General features: G+C 45.6%; 1 protein-coding gene and 1 pseudogene across 2 annotated transcripts in view; both read left to right on the top strand.

Moving 5' to 3' along the window:
• The window catches only part of KANSL1L (KAT8 regulatory NSL complex subunit 1 like), a 2,604,205-nt gene that overhangs the window by 1,681,261 nt on the left and 902,683 nt on the right, over nucleotides 1-20,261 (top strand). The window lies entirely within an intron of this gene.
• On the top strand, nucleotides 333-2,840 carry LOC147730742 (tudor domain-containing protein 3 pseudogene; annotated as a pseudogene). The gene has a single exon (XR_015308394.1). The product of XR_015308394.1 is annotated as a tudor domain-containing protein 3 pseudogene (transcript).

Here is a 20,261-nt window from a genome sequence, read left to right as displayed (position 1 = left end):
GCATATAGTTCCACCAGACTAGCTCTCTTTGCAATCCCCTTCCACGCCCATCTTGTCGCCTCCACCGGGTCAATCTCTAAACGTGGACTTTTATAAGGCTGATAAACTGCTGAGGCAAGTGGAATGGGAGCCCCTCTGTCAATTTCTATCGCCAAATGAGGCTGATAAGGTGTTGGATGCTGCCACACGTGTAGAAATTGCGCCTTTGCGCTGTAAGCATATAGCGCAAAATCCGGAGCTCCCAGTCCACCTTGAGCAAATGGAAGTGTTAGCAATTTCCAGGAGACTCTGGGCTGTTTGCCCGCCGATATCAATTTAAGAATGTGTGCCCCTGCAGCCGGGCTCAGAGGAGCCATGGCTGAGCCTAGCAGCGCGCCCCTCTGCAAGGAGGGCTGGTACCTTTCAGATGAAGGAATTGAAGCTTGTACAAACTCGTCTGGAAAAGTCAATACGCATGACATTATCCTGATTGCTCTCAATACAGATCTAAGAAGCATTGGCAGGAAGTTCCTACCGGTTGACATCAATGGCGGAAAGGTGGAGAAGCTTGAAGGTCCGTGCGTTCTGCAAGTTCAAAAAATCCGCAATGTTTCTGCTCCAAAGGATAACGAGGAATCGCAGGCCGCTCCCAGGATGTTGTGGCTGCAGATGACAGACGGCCACACGACCTGCACAGCTGTGGAATTTAACTACCTGTCCAAACTAAGCTTGAACACCCCACCAGGCACAAAAATAAAGCTAATTGGAATTGTTGAGGTGAAAAACGGATGCCTGCTCGTGTCCGACACAAACACCGTAGTACTTGGAGGTGAAGTGGAGCACCGTGTAGAAAAGTGGGAGTTGCAAAGGAGCCTTTCAAAACATAGCCGTTGCAATATTGGGGCTGAAGGCGGGCCACCCCCATTTGTGCCTTTTGGACAGAAGTGTGTCTCCAACGTGCAAGTGGACAGCAGAGAGCTGGATCGCAGGAAGACCCTTCAAGTTACAAATGCAACCAAGGCTGTGGGAGAGAACGATGAATTTGAAAAGCAGAGGACTGCCGCCATCGCAGAAGTAGCCAAGAGCAAGGAGGCCAGGACATTTGGAGGCGGCGGTCATGCTGGGAGCAACCTCAACGCCGTTGCTGGAGGCAGTCGTACCAGGGAAGTTTTTCAGAGAGAGCGGATAGTACGGACAGAAGGAAAATCAGAAGGCGTGTACCGAGAACTGGTTGATGAAAAGGCTCTGAAGCACATAACAGAAATGGGGTTGAGCAAGGATGAAGCAAGACAGGCACTTATGGATTATGGCAACAACATGGAGGCAGCCTTAAATTTCCTCCTCACCGGCAGCAAGCCCGAGTCCGTCCCAGGCCCTCCGCCTCGAGGAAGAGGAAAAGGTCGCGGCAGACCAAGGCCTGAGGAGGAAGATGAATCATCAAGTGCCTTCTGCCCGAGTACTTTATTTGACTTTTTAGAGTCCAAGATGGGTACTTTCTCGATAGAAGAACAAAAATCTCAAGCTCAGGCTCATCAATATGGGCAGCCGCACAGGCCCCTGAATATGGAGCAAAATGGCTTGAGAGATCAAAGCTATCAGAGAAATCTTCCCCGAAATGACACGCGGCAACCAAGAAATGAGAAGCCCCCTCGGTTCCAGAGGGACAGTCAGACCCCTAGGCAGATGCTTGAAGGCAGCGGGCCAGCCAGAAATCGAGGTCGAGAACGGGTGCACTCCTCCGAGTCAGAACAGTGGACTCAAGACAGACACATGAACGACAAGCCCTTTCCAAGAAATGAGAAACCCAGGGAAAGCACGTACTCCAACCTCAGCCAGCAGAGCGACGGTCCATTTAAGAAATGGGAGATCACTATGCATGGTAGGGCAGGGAAGGGACCCGCGTTTATGGAAGTTAAAGTGAACACTAGTTTGCCGGATACAGCGGATCCCGTGAACGAAAGACGAGGTCGCAGAGAAAACCAAAGGAACAATCCTGACAATTTTTATGACAGGAAAACACGAACAATGAACAGCGAACATTTTGGTAGTTCAAAAACTGAGAAACAGTTTAGCATAAACCATGACTACCAGAATCAGTCAAGGACAGGTGGGAGCGATCTAATAAATGGAGAAATTGAACACCAAGGACGAAAGATGGGGCCAATTAAACCAATGGGCCCTGAAACAGCTGCACCTCTTGATGATGGATACAAGATGTTTTCCTATAATAGTGGCTCCAAGCGTAGATCAGGGCCTATAAAGCCGGATCGAATAATAGAAACTGCTTACCCCATGGAGTCTGGGATCAACTGGCGGCCAGGAGATGAATGTTTAGCACTGTACTGGGAGGATAATAAGTTTTATAAGTCTGTAATTGATGGACTTCACTCTTCTGGGACAACTGCAGTTGTGAAGTTCAGTGACTATGGGAACTATGAAGAGGTGCTTCTTACCAACATCAAGCCCATTCAAGCAGAAGCATGGGAGGAAGAAGGGTTCTATGGAGACTGCTTAGACTTCCGCAGAGGTGGTGATGGCCAGCCTAGAAGATCCACACAACCGACCCAACTATTTTATCAACCTCCAAGAGCGAGAAACTGATGCGAGAGAGAAAAGATGGGGCCTGCAAAAAGATCACTGACAGAACTTTGGCTCGAAAATGTTGCTAAGAGGAATTGTAGATTTTGCCAATGGATTGATTAGCACCTCCGCCGTGTGAAAATGTATTGGAGCTGGAGCAGTGTAAAGTTGAACAATACCGAAAAGACTTTGTAGATGTTCCTAAAAACTGAAGCAAAATAATTTTTTCATCTGATAGGAACGATCATAATGTAATCAATAAAACCACACTGACCTATAAAAAAAAATAAAAAAATAAAAATCTGAGTGTTAAGTGGCATTGGGATATTGACAAACAAGTACAGGAGTTTGGGCAATAGTACCATTTTAGTGATAGCTATCCGGCCTATCAGCGATAATGGCATCGATTTCCATCACTGAACCTTACTTTCTAACCAGTCTATTACTCCACCATAATTTGCTAGCCATATTTCTTGTAGCGATCTGCTTATCCATATACCCAAGTATTTTACTTCACCACTTGCCCACTGTATAGGGAATTCTGTGTCAAATCGATCAGTAGTGTCGGTTAGCGGAACCATTATGGATTTTGTCCAATTTATCTGAATGCCTGTCAATCCGCCATACCTAATCAGTTCTCTCATGACTACTACAAAGTTCTCCTTGGGATTTGTTAAATATATTATCATATCGTCAGCATATAACGGGATCAGCAAGCTTCTGGATTTGAACCCTATGCTCCTATGTGTATGATGTTCTCTCAGCCTGGCCGCTAATGGTTCCCTAGCAATTGCGAACAGCGGAGGCAACAAGGGGCAGCCCTGTCACGTCCCCCTAGTCACCACAAAGGGCTTTGAAATCTGTCCATTAACTCGAACACTCACCATTGGATTTGTGTATATTAATTGAATCTGTTTAATAAAGAGAGGGCTGAGTCCCATTTGAGTAAACAAGACAAACAGAAACTTCCATTCTAAAGAGTCAAACTCTTTCGTAGCGTCCAGTAATGCGGCTGATGCATGTACTTGGGGGGCCAAATAGTGGAGAAGTCTGAACATCGTTCTCAAGTTGTGAGAAGTTGATCGACCTGGTATTAAGCCGGATTGGTGCGATAAGGCTATCTGCGGAAGCATCAGTTGTAGTGTGTTTGCCAAAAGTTTCGCATAGATCTTAGCATCCAAGTTTATAAGGGATAGTGGGCGGTAAGAATCGGGCACCGTGGGGTCTTTGTCTGGTTTCAATAGTGCGATTATAGTCGCTTCACGCAGGTGGGAGGTAGGGTTCTCGTCTCTATAGCTTCCAGATATACCTGAAGCAAACGGGGAGCAAGGATATCCGCGTATTCCTTGCAAAAGGCTGCCGCCAGCCCATCTGCCCCCGGAGCTTTCCCTGCTGACATACTGCCTATAACCTGCATTATATCTTCCACTGTGATAGGGAGCTTCATGTATTGCTGTGCACCATCATTAAACCAGGCCAGGGCCAGTGTGTCTAAATAATTCACTTTGTCAGTCTGGGAAGGGTTTAGTTTCGAGGTGTATAACGTCTCATAGTAATGAGACATCGTATTCAGTATTTCAGGCGGTGTCTTGGCCAGTTCCCCCTCTGACGTGCGCACCTCCGTTATGTATTCAGCACCCCTAGGTGGTCTGAGTAGGCCAGCCAGCGTTTTTCAAGCTCTCTCCCCCTCTCCATATCTTCTAGCCTGTGCATGCTTATGTAGGTATGCTGTTTCCCTCTCAGCCTCTGTCTGAAACTCCGTCAATTTAGATCTTATCAATGCTTGGTGGTGGCGGAGGGAGACCGCAACTGCAATCTTTCCAACTCTTTGATCTAATTCTCCAGTCTCGACAATGTATTGCATATATCCCTTAGTACTCCTGTTTTTAGTGCTATAAATCCCCCCTTATCACTGCTTTAAACGCTTCCAGTTGCATCCCAGGCGAATCTACCATACCCTAGTTCAGTGTGAAGTAATCATCTATTTTCCCTCTTAGTTCCTCTCGGAATACCTGATCTAACAATGCATTGGAAGGAAACCTCCAGCTGAATGGTGTTATGTATGGCTTCGGTACTCTAATTTGCACTTGTGCGGGTGCATGGTCAGACAAAGTGTGTGGGTGGTGCATAGCACCAGTGATCCAGGCGTGAATATCTCTGGAAACCTGCCAAAAATCTAGCCTTGACCATGCATTACGATGATGTGTGACACAAGTGCCTTCCCTTAGCTCTGTGTGAAAAGCTCTCCAGAAATCCTCTATATGTAGGTCAGCTGAGATATCTTGCAGCATTGCTGCCGCCTCGGGTAATGTTCATGTGAGGTTCCACGTCAGTCTTCTGAATCTGAGAGAAACACATTAAAATCGCCGCCCCAAATGACTGCCTTGTTATTCATGGCCTGCAATTTACGCCAAATGAATGCAAAGACTTCTGGATCGTCTGTATTCGGTCCATATGTATTTACAATGACAGTGGGTGTATTGTATAGAGTGCCTTGTATGAGAATGTATCTTCCTTCCCTGTCCAGTATGGTGTGGCGGGTTCGCCAGTGGAACCCCTCACGGATCAAGATTGCAACCTCCCTCGAATATGTTGAGAACCCTGCATCCACAACCTCCCCCCATCTTGCATTACGAAGCATGCCAGCCGTTGCCCTTGTCAAATGTGTTTCCAGCAGTAAACAGATGTCTACCCCGTGTCTCTGGAGATAGGAGTGTACCAACCTTGCCTTCCGTCGATCGTATAGCCCCCTAGCATTCCATGTGAGGCAAGTCATGTGTGTCTTAGTGGTTGTAGGTCGTACATATTTTCAAAACACTTATTTTGCGGAGGTCCGCTCAGTACAGAGACATAATGCACAGCAATAGCAATGCAAACCAGCATTGCAGCATAACTGTGGCAACATAACAGTCCGCACTTGACAGTGCATTCCAGCTGAATTGGTCGTATACAACTTAAATTACTTCTTGGCAGGTCCCAGGAAAAGAACATTCCCAACTCCCCCTTCCCACCCACACCAACCCCCCAATCAGGTTGTGAGATCCCTCCCCCCATATCCTACAACTTAGAACAATTATCCCGCAGTAATGAACCTAAGGGATTCATCCCATGGGGAAACATGAGCCCACCAGCGGTACTCCCCTGTACTTATGACAGGGTGGCAGATCCTCAAATTTGCTACCACACAATTTGCAGCCCACAGAGTTCACAGCGGCTCTTAACACATTTGTCTTGGTTCTTTGTAAAAGTATCCTCATCTATGGCTTATGAACAATGTGACGCTTTCTACTAATCTTACAGCTGTCTAACAGTCTATTCCACCACAAAACATGCATATAGACTTATCTGAATATTGAAGTACCGGGTTTTTAAGAACCCAGCGGTGCCAGGGAGAACACCCAAAGACTTCGAGTCCTTCCTGTTTCAGACTACAGAAACACAGAGTCTTCTTGGTGAAGTCAAAGATCGTATTTATTGGCTGCAGCCAGTAACAGGTATCCTAGAAGTACAACAGCATGAACAGCATGTATGTTCTCAGGAGACTCCTCAAGATTACAAAGCCAGACTTCTCCTTATATACAAAATAATATGCTTCAGGCAAACATTCCTTATTTTACGGTAAACCATTCACATATTTTCGCCACAAAGGAAAAGCAAAGTCATGATGACAGGCCCACGTTTCAGTTTGTCCAGTCCATAATCAATTACCCGGCAAGGCCCAGAACTTTCATCAGATATCAACGGACCCCTAATAAAAACGGGCACCTCCTCCTCGTAAAACAGGTCATAAAGAAGAAATAGGGACAGGTGTGTGTGAGATTAGGCATGCTTTGTGTGCGATGATCGGTTTATGACGTTTGTGCCTTGATTCTGATCTCGCTCGCCACTGGGAAAGGAACTGCCCGAACAGGTTTGGCTTCAGGCAGTGGAGTTAGCTTGCCCAGGTCACAGCGGAGTCAGCAAAGGTGTACGTGTCCTTCAGGTTGGTTTCAGCCTTTAGTCATTGCCTTATGTGAGGACAATCACAAAATGGCTGCCGCTCACAAAATGGAACCCGTGGGTTCCGGACGAAAAATCCGATTTCAGGGTGATTCCGTCACTCGAACATGACGGAAATGCTTGTGCATAGAATTCGAACCATTACCGGTCTGCTGATATCAACATCGGCATGGTATGACGATGTATATGACATGGGTCCAGAATTTTCAGTACCACAGACCCTCCTTTTGCCCTTACATAGGCAATAACCCATACTCACGCTAATCTGAGTCCAGGTCTATATTCATAAAGTCATTGAGATGTTGCTGTAGCATCATCCTATTACTTAGCTCGTTACTTGATACAGGTTTCCTTACACACGATGTAGCACAGAGGCCACATATTGCAGGAGCACATTGTATACATAGACAGAACAGGAAAAGAATGGCTAAGATCATCCCAATGACTATCAGAATCTTCCATTCCCAGGCAGATATCAGTTCTCAGAACTACCCCATCAAAGACCAGTCTCCCTTATCCACGTGAATGGATTCGGAGATTTTATGCAGTTTGAAAATGGCCTGGTATACTGTCGGAGCGTTGTCTGGGATGAAAATGCAGCAACTTGATTGGATCACTTTACATACCCCACCTCGGTCTGCAAGTATGACGTCTAATGCGACCCTGTTCTGAAGAGTCATAAGGCGATCCGACTGGAGCTCAGCAGTCAAATTACTAAGGGCACCGGCTGTTTCGATGACAGTGGATTCAACCACTCTTGTCAATTGCCTTATGTTCCTGCTGTTTACCATAGGCCCCCAAAACGGCATAAAACCTTTTACAAAATCACCAAATTCTTGTTCGGCAGTGTCATCCTTACTGATGACACCTCTAACTATCCTTGTCCTATGGTAATCCGCCATGGCCGTGTCGGTGGGGGGCAACAAGAACGAAACAAAGCATGTGCCCAAGAAGTCAGGGGGCAACATGTATAGGCTCTATCATGGCAGATGAAATAGGTACCCTTAGCTGCTAGGAACGAAGGGGGATTTCGAGATGCAAAAACATATGTTTCAGTGCAGACGCTCTTCCCCAACTGAGATCGTGTATTTTTGCCTTTACCTTGCAGACATAGGTGACCCTGATGGGGTACAATCCAAATCGAGGAGGATATCTTTGCTCGCTGGTTCTCACTCAAATCAACTCCATATTTTGTTATATTCCATCTAACGTAAGCTTGCAACTCATCCCTAGGAATCGTTCTGTACGAGTCAATTGTTCTGCTCATATTTGCAATTCCTACTACCAAAGCTTTGTTGCTTGAGTTACTTTTTGTGGAACGTGGGGGGTATGGTTCGATGGCGAATATGAACATTGTCTGAAATGCCCACAAAGAACCATTATAACTAAATGGTAAGACCAAGTATGGGATACCCTTATCTGTTGTATGCGGCATAAGACCACACACCCAGCAGTTAGTTGTGTTTACTACTAATCGGTGTTGGTGTAACAGTTGAACGAAAGAGTTATTTAAAAACTCTAATCTTCTAGAGGACTCATGTTCAGGCAGAGGGTGAAAAGAGTGCGAGGAAACAGTAGGAGGAGGTGCGGGCTGTGTAGTGGGTGCAAATGTCACATGAAAAGTGAATAGAGCATATCCAATTAAAAACATCATTACACCAAGGAACATGAAAGTACAAAATATCAAAGATCTTTTCTTCGTCATATATATATATATATACACATTTCGTCTTTAAAGTTCATTTGTTTGGCAGGTCTCTCCATCTTGAAAAACTCCATCCTCTCTAATTTGCTGCCCGCGGTGGTAGGGTGTTCTATGCTAAAGAGTGCTTCTGTCAGTCCAGGGCAACTCCCTTAGACCGACCAGAACTGTCGACCTAACATCTTCAGCTGCACTCCAAAGACTTGGGCAACCGCTGAGGTAATATAAATTTTATGATCGATTGTGTCCCCTATCTTAGACCCCACCGACTCCATGTACTAGCTTGAAGTGCATGTAACTTCCCTCCTGTGCTAGCTATGAAGACGCAAATACATTTGCGTCCAACGTTAACATGTTCTCTTTCCGATCCGCCATGAACGGATTGGATATTCAGTTCCTAAATATGCTATGCCAACGTCTTTTTGTGGTATACCTTACACGTTTTTCAGCTCTGGCGAAGTAGGCCTGAATTCTGCCATCGAGTCTTTTTCCTGCCTTCTGACTCCGAAAACCTCAGCCCAGGCTGCCTCTGTGCCAGTGACCCTTGCCTTACTTCTGGCGCGGCTAACGGTGCTCGGCTCAGCCCGTTGCCTGCCAAGACTGCATTTAACCTTCGAATTATCTGCTCCACTCCTGGAAAATACATTCCTGTCTAGTAGATTCACGTCAACATCCTTCCAGCTGCAGGGCAGAGGGTTAGGCCTCACTGTCTCTATGCAAGTAATTCATGGCCCTGTTTCCATGGTAGGCCCATGCCCTCCCCTCGCTCCCCTCGCGTCTCATGTAGACACGCAGACGCTCATACACGCACTCATAACCAGTATAGAAATAGCCTCTTGTCCGAGAGACCTTTTCCCTCCAGATAATGCAGTTCCTTAAACATGAGATATTAGATACGATTTGGGATTAGGTTGATCTGACATCCAGACATCCGTCTACACTTGTAGGGCTAAATGTCAAGTCCCCCTTCACCCCTCAAGTTATACGTACATTATACGTCATCCCGCTGCGCGCGCATCTCTGCCATGTAATTTTGCTGATGCCGGATTCATTTATGGATCCACCTATTTGTGACATCATGTTCAGTGACGTTCTTGTCCACGCCTTCATGCACGCCTATTGTAACGCCTTTTGTATTACGTACACGTATTCTTATCTCTCTTCTCAGCTGTTACGCCTCCTGCATATGCCTTTACTGTAATGCATTGACTATATATATGAATGTCTGTCAATTATGTATTGTCGCATACTTGCATATTCGCATATTACTATTGACTCTGTCAGTCTGTCCCTTCCCGAACCTATGTGGTGACGGAATGGTATGCCACCTTGGCTCGAGCCAATATGCTAATCACCCAATTCCTTTTATAGGAATAAAACCCTTTTGAGAAACCTCAAATATCACGGATTTTGCCTCTTATTTATTATGAGTTATTCTTATTGATTATAGAAATTAAGCACCGGTAAATTAATTATTTACGACAATTTGGCGCCCGAATAGGGACCCCTCCCCCATCTCACGCGCCGGTGGTGCGTTGCAGGCCTGGCCCCCTGCCACAGCCGGACGGACAACTACGCGTACCCGCAGGATTTCCTGTATCTCCCTCAGGCCAGCGGAGGTGACTGAGGCTGCGATCGACACCCAGACGAGGCGGTGAGAAGTGCGGAGGATCCCGACCAGAGCCTAGCTGAGAGAGCAAGATCCGAGGTATACGGAGGCCCACCAGGTTCCGACGTTCCGAAGTATCAGCGTCACGAGTCGAGTCCGAATCCAGTCCGAATCCAGTCCAGGGTTTCCGAGGCCTTCCGTTTCCGTGCTTCCCGGTGAGTACCGTTGCTGGGGACGCATATAGACGTGCGCATTAGTTTGTGCCGGTCAAGACAGGTGTGGGTACACAGACCTGGTCTGCACTGTTTTAGACAGTGTATCTGTACTGTTTAGCAGTATATCCAGTCTGCACTGTTGAGCAGTGTATCTAGTATTATGCAGTTAGCAAGTTACCTTCTAATTGTCATCATTCATGTTAAAATGTTTTAATGTGTCTCAAAATGTCGTGGTATGAGTGATTGTTCGATCGTAATTATTGTGATTATTGTGTTCAGTATGTTCATATCTGAGTAAGAACCAAGTAGCCAGATTTCAAGATGCCGTTGTTCTCCAAATTAAGACAGATAAAAACTAGAAAAGGGGTATTAGAAGAAGCTGTTCCCATTCCACCTAGGGACACTCCAGGGTACTTTATGTACCACAAACATGGCCTAGATGCCGTTTTATTCCTCGACTTATGGGTGGACTACACTAAAGAATTATCCGAGAATCAGAGATGGCCTGCTGCTGGGACATGGGATGCAGATTGCATCATGAGGGTAGAGGAAGCATTGTGGAAAAAGAAAGCCAGACAGTCACAGAAGGATGCCATTGAATTATGGCGTAAAGAATCACATAGGCGTACAGAAAAAGCACTTAGAAAAGAAGAGAGAAGGAGGGAGGATCCAGAGAAAGCCCAGGAAAACGTATTAGTTGAGGAAGGTACCCGAGTAAAATTAGAACAGGTAGACAGGCAGCGAAACACACTCATGAACGGCATGTACCCCCTCTTGACTGAGGGTTTGCCTAAAGCCACCCCGGAGGTACCAAAAGAACTACCACCCCCACTGCTCCCGACTAAAACACACCAGAAAACAGCAAAGGACATTTTCCTTTCATCCTACCTAGATGATGCGGCTCCCGCATATGTAAATACCGCACCGCCACGCACACCTCCTCCTGCCGACCAAGATGGTCAGCTCCTTCCTCCCCGACAAGCCACTCCTCCTCCTGTTCCTCCTGGTCTTCCAGCTGTCCTTCCACCTATTCCTGGGCCTGCTCCCTCCGCTTTTCACTCAACGAACCCCTTCGGAGCTGGCGCCTCAGGAGGCGCGTCCGGAGGAGCGACAGGTTACCAGACCCCGCCATCGGCCCATCGGCTGACCTATAGAGACCTAGCACAGCAACGTACACCTAGAACAGGCGATATTACACTACATGGAGATCGTCTTGCAGACTGTAGATATGATCCAGTGCCTGGTAAAAAGAATGACGAAAGAATGTTGCTCGCATCAGTACGCTTACGACGAGTTACGAACTTCTTATTAACCCTACCTGGAATGGTAGATCATCTAGATCGAATATATCAGTTCGTACAGACAGGAGTAGGGCCTGAAAGTATTAAGGAGGCCATGACCTATCAGAAAGTGGATACGAAAGCCAAGATATTACGGTTTCTTATAAACTGTTTCATAAGGGAAGTGGATAGGCCGGGTATGAACCCGGAAGACGTGAAAGCACTCCACCGGTGGGGCCAGAATATCGCAGATGGGAATCACGATAAAGAGGCCTGTGTAGAAAATATGTACCGAAGAATAAGAAATGCAATAAAAAAGATGCATGAGAAAAGACAGCCACCACCGGAAATAGATTCAGACAAAGTTGAATCCTCAGAGGAGGAGGATGAGCATGAGCAGACCCCAGAGCAGACACAATTACCAGTCAGAGAAACGATAGCATATGTAGGTAAGGGAAGACCTTTCAATAATTCAATACGGCCAGTACGTCCAGAAAGTAAAAGAATATTCCAAGAAGCCATGTGCAATCCAAGAACTCCTGAACACTTATTCCAAGCTACTGATAACAGACTTCGAGAACGAATGGGGTACCATGTACTCGATTCTATGGATGAACAAGAATTAGCCAGGTCAGCCGTGCAATGGGCTGACAATTCTGAGAAATATGGTGATGATGCGTTAGCGCATACGTTTTTGAACCTGACACCGAGTGAACAGCGTTTAGCTGGTACATACATGATACAACACCTGCTCTTATTGTATAGAAGCCAACATTCGGACCCAGGCCCCTTGCCTGATATATTAATAGAACTACTCATGAACAAATGGAGAGGTCTAGGTACCGATCTAATTAAAATAATTCTAGAACACCGACACAGATATAGCGCCTTCCTATGTCCACAGACCAACTCAGCTCATGTCATGGAAAGAAAAATGTATTACATGGACGGACAGAATCCGTTGCGAGAAGTGCACCCAGTACAGAACGCAGACAATACGTTTAGACGGGTGTTTGTGTACACCCCCATAACTAAAATAGAACTATTGGAAATGAAAAAATTAGTACCTAGTCATGACAATGATCCCGCAGGTTTCCACCGTGAAATAAAAGACATGATACTAATGGGTGACTATACTTATCCCGATATTATGAAAATATTGAAAGTGTTACTGCCTCCCGGTATATACGAGAAACTCAAAGAAAAAGAGTGGGAGGTGGGAGACACAAAGATTGATTGGGCTGCATTAGAAAACGAAGAAAGTACTAGAATTCCGGGCCAAGGGCTCGGGGATAAAGTTAAAGCATTACCAGGATTGTTAGTACAAGTGTTGCCACGTTTATTAAGTACTAAAAAGGAAGATTGGGGTGCCATTTCAGCTTGTAAACAGAAACCCGATGAAGATACCAGTGATTTCTATACCAGATTTGAAAAATGTTTTGGCATTAATAGCGGTCTGAAAGCAAGTAGCGAGTCATATCCACATCTTTTTGTAACGAAATTGGTCGAGAATTCACTGCCCCAGGTTAAGAATAGAGTATTGAAAGTCGAAAGTACTTGGCAAGCTAACACCCCTTCACAAATGTTACAAATGTTACAGTACCACCAGAATAGAATTAGAGAAGAACAAGAACATGAACAAAGACGTATGAAAGACACGAAAATGAAAATGTTAGTTGCCCAGTCAGTTCCCGCCGAAGGACATAAAAAGGGTGGGACCCAGCCTAGTAATACGACAGCTCCTGTTAAAGGGACATGTAACTACTGCAAACAGCCAGGTCATTATGTAAACGATTGTGCCGTTCTGAAACACAATATCTCCACGGGTAAGACCAAGGAGAGACCGCGCGTACCTAGACAAGATCAGGTCCAGCAACAAGTACCACAGAATATACAACATATTCCGCCTATGCCAGTTTCATCACAAACTGTGGCAGTCCCACAGCAACAGCCTATAACTGCAACGCAGAACACAACACAACAGATGTACCAGTACACACAGAACGACTACCCTGATTATCAACGATACACATGAAACAGCCTAGAGAGGGAATTTGGCTTGCCCCTTATTGAAGTTCCCGTAGATCAAGAGGGTCCTTATGTACACAGTCAGGTGCTAGGAAAAGACAGAAAGTTTTTGATTGATACAGGGGCAAGCAGGACCACAATCAGTCACAATGAGGTTCCAGGGGCACCCCTCTCAGGCTCACAGAATGTTTCCCTTGGATTTTCAGGAAAACCTATTATTAATGAAGTATCACAGCCACTCCCCCTTGCAGTTGGTCCCCTGACACGGACTACAGATTTATTACTCACAAAATCATGCCCAGAAAACTTGTTGGGAATAAAGACACTAAAAGCTCTAGGAGCTATAATATGCTGTTCTCCGGAAGGAGTACGCTTATTTTTGTGAGATTTTAAAGGCCATTATGTATTAAGAGATATGGATCCCCGGTTACAGAATGTACCTGCACACTTGTGGGCACAAGGCCCCACTGATGTAGGGTGTATGCACATTACACCATATCGAGTCACACTCAAAGCAGGAGTGGTACTACCACGAATTCGACAATATAGGTTACCTCCAGATGCTGTAGTGGCTTTACTGAGAATTATTGACGAGCTCATTGCACAAGGAGTGGTTGTGGAAACCGACTCCAATGTATGTAATTCTCCTATCATACCAGTTCTTAAACGTACTGATCCAAATGCACCACCTGTTTATCGATTAGTTATTGATTTACGCGAATTGAATAAATGCATTGTACCACAGTATCCTGTGGTTCCAGATATCTCTTCATTACTGACAGCTATTGATTCAGAAGCGACGTTCTTTACTGTAATTGACCTCAAGAACGCCTTCTTCAGTGTCCCAATTGATCCAGAAAGCCAATACTTGTTCGGATTCAGTTTAAATGGACGATCTTTCAAATTTGCACGCGCACCTCAAGGATTCACAGAAAGCCCCAGCATCTATAGTCAAGCACTGAAAAGACAACTCGACAGTATCCACATGCCAGCTAACACTGCCCTACTCCAGTATGTCGATGATCTGCTGATCACCGCACGGAGCGAACCCGAATGTGAAAATGCATCACTGACAGTTCTGAATTTCCTGGCCGACAAGGGGCACAAGGTGTCCCCTTCGAAGCTGCAATTCTGTGTTCAGCAAGTTGTGTACCTGGGTCACTTGCTGTCCAAAGTGGGGAGACAGCTCACTCCTGATCGCATTCAGTTAATTGTAAACATGTCACCACCAAAGACACAAAAGGAGGTGCGGGCTTTCATAGGCCTCACCTCGTACTGTAGACAATGGATTCCCCAATATGCATTTCTAGCAAAGCCACTCATCCAGTTGACAACCCAGGAGGCAGCGACATCGACTGTCCTCCCTTGGACTCAGGAACATACACAAGCTTTTGACAACTTAAAGAAAGCCTTATGCCAAGCACCTGTTTTAGCAACACCATGTTACAGTAAACCTTTTACACTTTTTGTCACAGAACGTGAAGGTACTGCCTTGTCAGTCCTCACCCAGGAACAAGCAGGTTCACACAAACCGTGTGCTTACTTTTCTAGCACATTAGATCCGGTGGCTCAGGCTTTACCTGCGTGTTTGAAATCAGTTGCAGCGACAGCTTTAGCAATCAGGCAGAGCGATGCCATAGTATTAGGGCATCAATTGACAGTACAAGTTCCACATTCCGTGGAAGTTCTTTTAAATCGCACACAGACCCAACACTTGACCATAGCAAGACTGACAGGTTATGAATTGACATTGTTTCAACCACACATAGAAATCAGACGCTGTAGCACATTAAATCCCGCCACATTGTTGCCATTAAACGGAGTAGATCCATTGGCACATGATTGCATTGAAGTCATTACTATTACAACAAAACCCAGACAGGACTTGACAGATGTCCCACTACCAGATCCGGACCTGACACTTTATGTGGATGGTTCATGTATGAGAACAGGTACAGGAGAATTAGTGGCAGCCTACGCAGTCACTACAGATACCGAAGTTATAGAAACAAATTGTATTGACACCCTGTCAGCTCAAGCCGCAGAGCTCATCGCTCTGACACAAGCATGTATTCAAGCCAAGAATAAGAGAGTCAACATATACACTGATTCACGTTATGCATTCGGAGTCGTTCACGATTTTGGAGTCCTCTGGCGAGAGAGGGGTTACTTAACTTCTCACGGTGCCAACATCCAACACGGTCCTCTCATTCAAGGTTTATTAGATGCAATACATCTACCTACTGCAATCTCTATCATGAAATGTAAAGCACATACAAAGGTTACCGACACGATCTCCCAGGGTAACGACCTGGCAGACCGAACAGCTAAGCAAACGGCTCAGAATCAAATGCATGCGACTGATTCGACAAAGACAATAGTTCCGACACCATCACACTGCATGACAGTCAGGGATCCCGCCCATGATGTAATTGACATACAGACACATGCCACACCAGACGAAATCCAGAAGTGGACTGAACTAGGAGGGATCCAAACAGATCAGGGATGGATGACGAAGGGAAAATCTACATGGTTTCTCCCCGACTCTATGGTTCAGGTCATCATTAACACGATACATAGTCCAGCACACCTAGGAGAAAAGGCAATGCTAGATAGCATTCAACACATATGGTACAACAAGAACTTACGAGCAGCAGCCAAACAGAAAGTGCGTACTTGCATGATTTGTTGTCAGTTTAATCCAGGTAAAAGCATCCCTGTAGAGCAAGGTGGATTTCAGCCTCCCGATCACCCTTTTGAAGTCCTCCAGATGGATTACATCCAGATGGACCGCTGCCGAGGTTTCAAGTATGTCCTCGTAGTTGTATGTGCACTTTCCCGATGGACAGAAGCATACCCAGTCTCAGATTATACTGCTCCAACAACAGCCAAGCAACTGGTTCGTGAGTTCTTCCCGCGGTACGGTTTGCCCCGTATTGTGTACTCAGATAACGGTCAGCCATTCTCATCCGAGCTTGTGAAACACATTACACTCTTGTTAGGCTATCAGTGGAAGTTCCACTGTGTCCGGCATCCCGAGGCAGCAGGTCTCGTGGAGCGTCATAATCAGACCCTAAAAATCCGGCTTTCCAAAATCTGTAGAGAGAAGGGCGTTGACTGGATAGTTGCTTTGCCGGTAGCCCTCTTCTATATGAGGATGGTTGCCCATTCTCGAACCGGGCTATCCCCGTATGAGGTGGTCTTTGGTAGGCCTCCGAATATGTGGGGGACGCCTATTCCGCGAAAAATTACAGATGTTGACTGTATTATGCTGACAGATTACCTTGCCTCCTTGATGTCTGCACTACAATCTTGTCGTTCACAGGTAGCTGCAGCCTTTCCCGACAATGCCGATGTGAAGCCCCACGAGGTGGTCCCGGGGGATTATGTCTTCGTCCGCAACTTTGATCGGAGAAGTCCGTTGGAGCCCCGCTGGCAAACCCCGAAATTGGTTCTTCTAACAACGAGGACAGCCGTCAAAGTAGAGGGCAGGAAGGGGTGGCTGCATTCCAGCCACGTGAAAAAGTTCCACGGACTCCCTTCGGACTTGGACTCTAAGCCCTGCCCTCCTACACAAACTGACTCAAAGCTCCCTTTGGTTGAGAAAACAGACTCTGAAAAATATAGACTAAAATTACGATCTAGCAAGTCAGACAGTTTAATTGTTTAAGTCCTCCCCTAGGTGAATCGGTTAAATTAGTTTCTGACATGTATCCCCTAGATCGAGACAGAGAGAGAGATAGACAGATAATACTGAAGAAACGTGCATATTGTAAATCACTTCGTAGTCACTGTATAGTGACATTGTTAATCATGTTTTTTCTAAGTCTTCTGATTATTGCTGCTAGTATCTTGCTGCACATTTACTACCCTATTTTCAAGCACGTACAATCTGCTTATAACGTCACTGCCGAACATTCTTTTAGCAAATTACCTCCACACGAGCTTTCTTACAGACTTGCGCTGCGCAACAACACATTCATTAGTATGTTACATCACTCTCATCAGACTAACAATGCTACAAACTGTTGGATATGTGGCCGCCTCCCTCCCTACCAGAAATACAAGGGAGTTCTGCCTCTTTTTCCGTACCCGTTCACTCACAATGGCTCCTGTGGGGCATGGTTTAGATTGATTAATTCCTTAGATTCTGACATTGCTGTTTACGATGGGAATTGGGTTTGGGGAAACCTGAACTCAGTTCTACTTAAAGTCTGTTACCCTGACAAGAAAGGACTTCCCACTAGAACAGGAACTGATCTAGAAAATGAAGTATATGGATTAGGAAATTACACAATCAACCTCATGATTCTTACTGTTGAATCCGAAACTGCACCAGTATTGCCTGCCATGTCAGTGTTACCAGTCAAAGGTGAATTATGTATCAGGAAAAATGGTTCCATACACTTAGGTCATAGTAAATGTACTACTGTAATCGAATTCAGTGATCAAGGCAAGTCCATGTTTAGAGCTACACGTCATTCCTACTTTGTTTGCGGTCATATTGCATACATACGTTTGCCTCCAGATTGGGATGGTACCTGTTACATTGCATTCCTTCTGCCACCTGTTTTCCTAGCCCCTCCTGACTATCACCGAAACACCAATCTAGTAAACAATAGACTCCGAAGAGACCTCCCGATTGTCGACTACACTGAAACGGCATGGGAGCAATACACAGACTTCAATAAAGGTTTCTTCCCCTACTTAGGTGCTGTTTTTAACAGTAAACTGATACGCAAATTAACTAGAACCCTTGAAGCAGTAGTGAACGAAACTACCTCAGCTTTAGGTAACTTAACAGAGGAGCAGTCCGCTATGCGGGTTGTTGTTCTTCAAAATCGTCTCGTTATTGACGTCATCCTAGCTGATAGGGGTGGAGCTTGTAAGGTCATCGGGTCAAGTTGCTGTGTTTTCATTCCAGAAAACGCGCCAACGGTATATAAAGCTATAACACGTCTCCATAAAATTGCAAGTCTGATACATCAGAATCCAGGCACCTGGACTTGGTCCGGTTGGTTCTGGACAACGTTAACCGCTTGGGGATGGAAGATCCTATCCTTCCTAGGTATTGGCCTTCTCATAGTATTCAGTTGCTGCCTGTGTTTACAATGTGGGCCGGCGATTTGCGGCTTGTGCGCCACATCATGTAGTCCGCATTCAAATTCCCATTCAAAACGTCAAAAGAAGAAAGAAGAGCAAATGATGTTACATGAACAGATTGATCGATTCATGCAGATCGATATATCATGAAGGGTCCGTAGGGGACAAGGAGGGAATGAGGTAATATAAATTTTATGATCGATTGTGTCCCCTATCTTAGACCCCACCGACTCCATGTACTAGCTTGAAGTGCATGTAACTTCCCTCCTGTGCTAGCTATGAAGACGCAAATACATTTGCGTCCAACGTTAACATGTTCTCTTTCCGATCCGCCATGAACGGATTGGATATTCAGTTCCTAAATATGCTATGCCAACGTCTTTTTGTGGTATACCTTACACGTTTTTCAGCTCTGGCGAAGTAGGCCTGAATTCTGCCATCGAGTCTTTTTCCTGCATTCTGACTCCGAAAACCTCAGCCCAGGCTGCCTCTGTGCCAGTGACCCTTGCCTTACTTCTGGCGCGGATAACGGTGCTCGGCTCAGCCCGTTGCCTGCCAAGACTGCATTTAACCTTCGAATTATCTGCTCCACTCCTGGAAAATACATTCCTGTCTAGTAGATTCACGTCAACATCCTTCCAGCTGCAGGGCAGAGGGTTAGGCCTCACTGTCTCTATGCAAGTAATTCATGGCCCTGTTTCCATGGTAGGCCCATGCCCTCCCCTCGCTCCCCTCGCGTCTCATGTAGACACGCAGACGCTCATACACGCACTCATAACCAGTATAGAAATAGCCTCTTGTCCGAGAGACCTTTTCCCTCCAGATAATGCAGTTCCTTAAACATGAGATATTAGATACGATTTGGGATTAGGTTGATCTGACATCCAGACATCCGTCTACACTTGTAGGGCTAAATGTCAAGTCCCCCTTCACCCCTCAAGTTACACGTACATTATACGTCATCCCGCTGCGCGCGCATCTCTGCCATGTAATTTTGCTGATGCCGGATTCATTTATGGATCCACCTATTTGTGACATCATGTTCAGTGACGTTCTTGTCCACGCCTTCATGCACGCCTATTGTAACGCCTTTTGTATTACGTACACGTATTCTTATCTCTCTTCTCAGCTGTTACGCCTCCTGCATATGCCTTTACTGTAATGCATTGACTATATATATGAATGTCTGTCAATTATGTATTGTCGCATACTTGCATATTCGCATATTACTATTGACTCTGTCAGTCTGTCCCTTCCCGAACCTATGTGGTGACGGAATGGTATGCCACCTTGGCTCGAGCCAATATGCTAATCACCCAATTCCTTTTATAGGAATAAAACCCTTTTGAGAAACCTCAAATATCACGGATTTTGCCTCTTATTTATTATGAGTTATTCTTATTGATTATAGAAATTAAGCACCGGTAAATTAATTATTTACGACACCGCGACCCTAGCAGCAGAACCGGATGGCGGTTCGAAAAACAAAAATAAGCAAGTTTCTCAGACGAGAGAGCTGCGCACTCAAAAAGTATAAAGAAATATTTTATTTGTCCATAGTCATAGTTCTCGGCCTCAAATTGTGTAACGGTTTCTTCCAGGTGCTGTCTGGTCTTGGAATAAGAGTTCAGGCTCTGTAGTGCTCAATCGAATTGACGGAGGCACGGCCTCTTGCAAAATATCGTCGCTTTCCTGTTCCGAAATTGTTCCTTTTACACGTGCATCGCTAAAAGGTAGAAAGCGAGGCACAGTCTCAGTTTCAG

This window comes from Lissotriton vulgaris, chromosome 2_1 (genome assembly GCF_964263255.1).
Source record: "Lissotriton vulgaris chromosome 2_1, aLisVul1.2, whole genome shotgun sequence".
Lineage (NCBI taxonomy): Eukaryota > Metazoa > Chordata > Amphibia > Caudata > Salamandridae > Lissotriton > Lissotriton vulgaris.
This window is presented reverse-complemented; position numbering and strand designations above follow the sequence as displayed.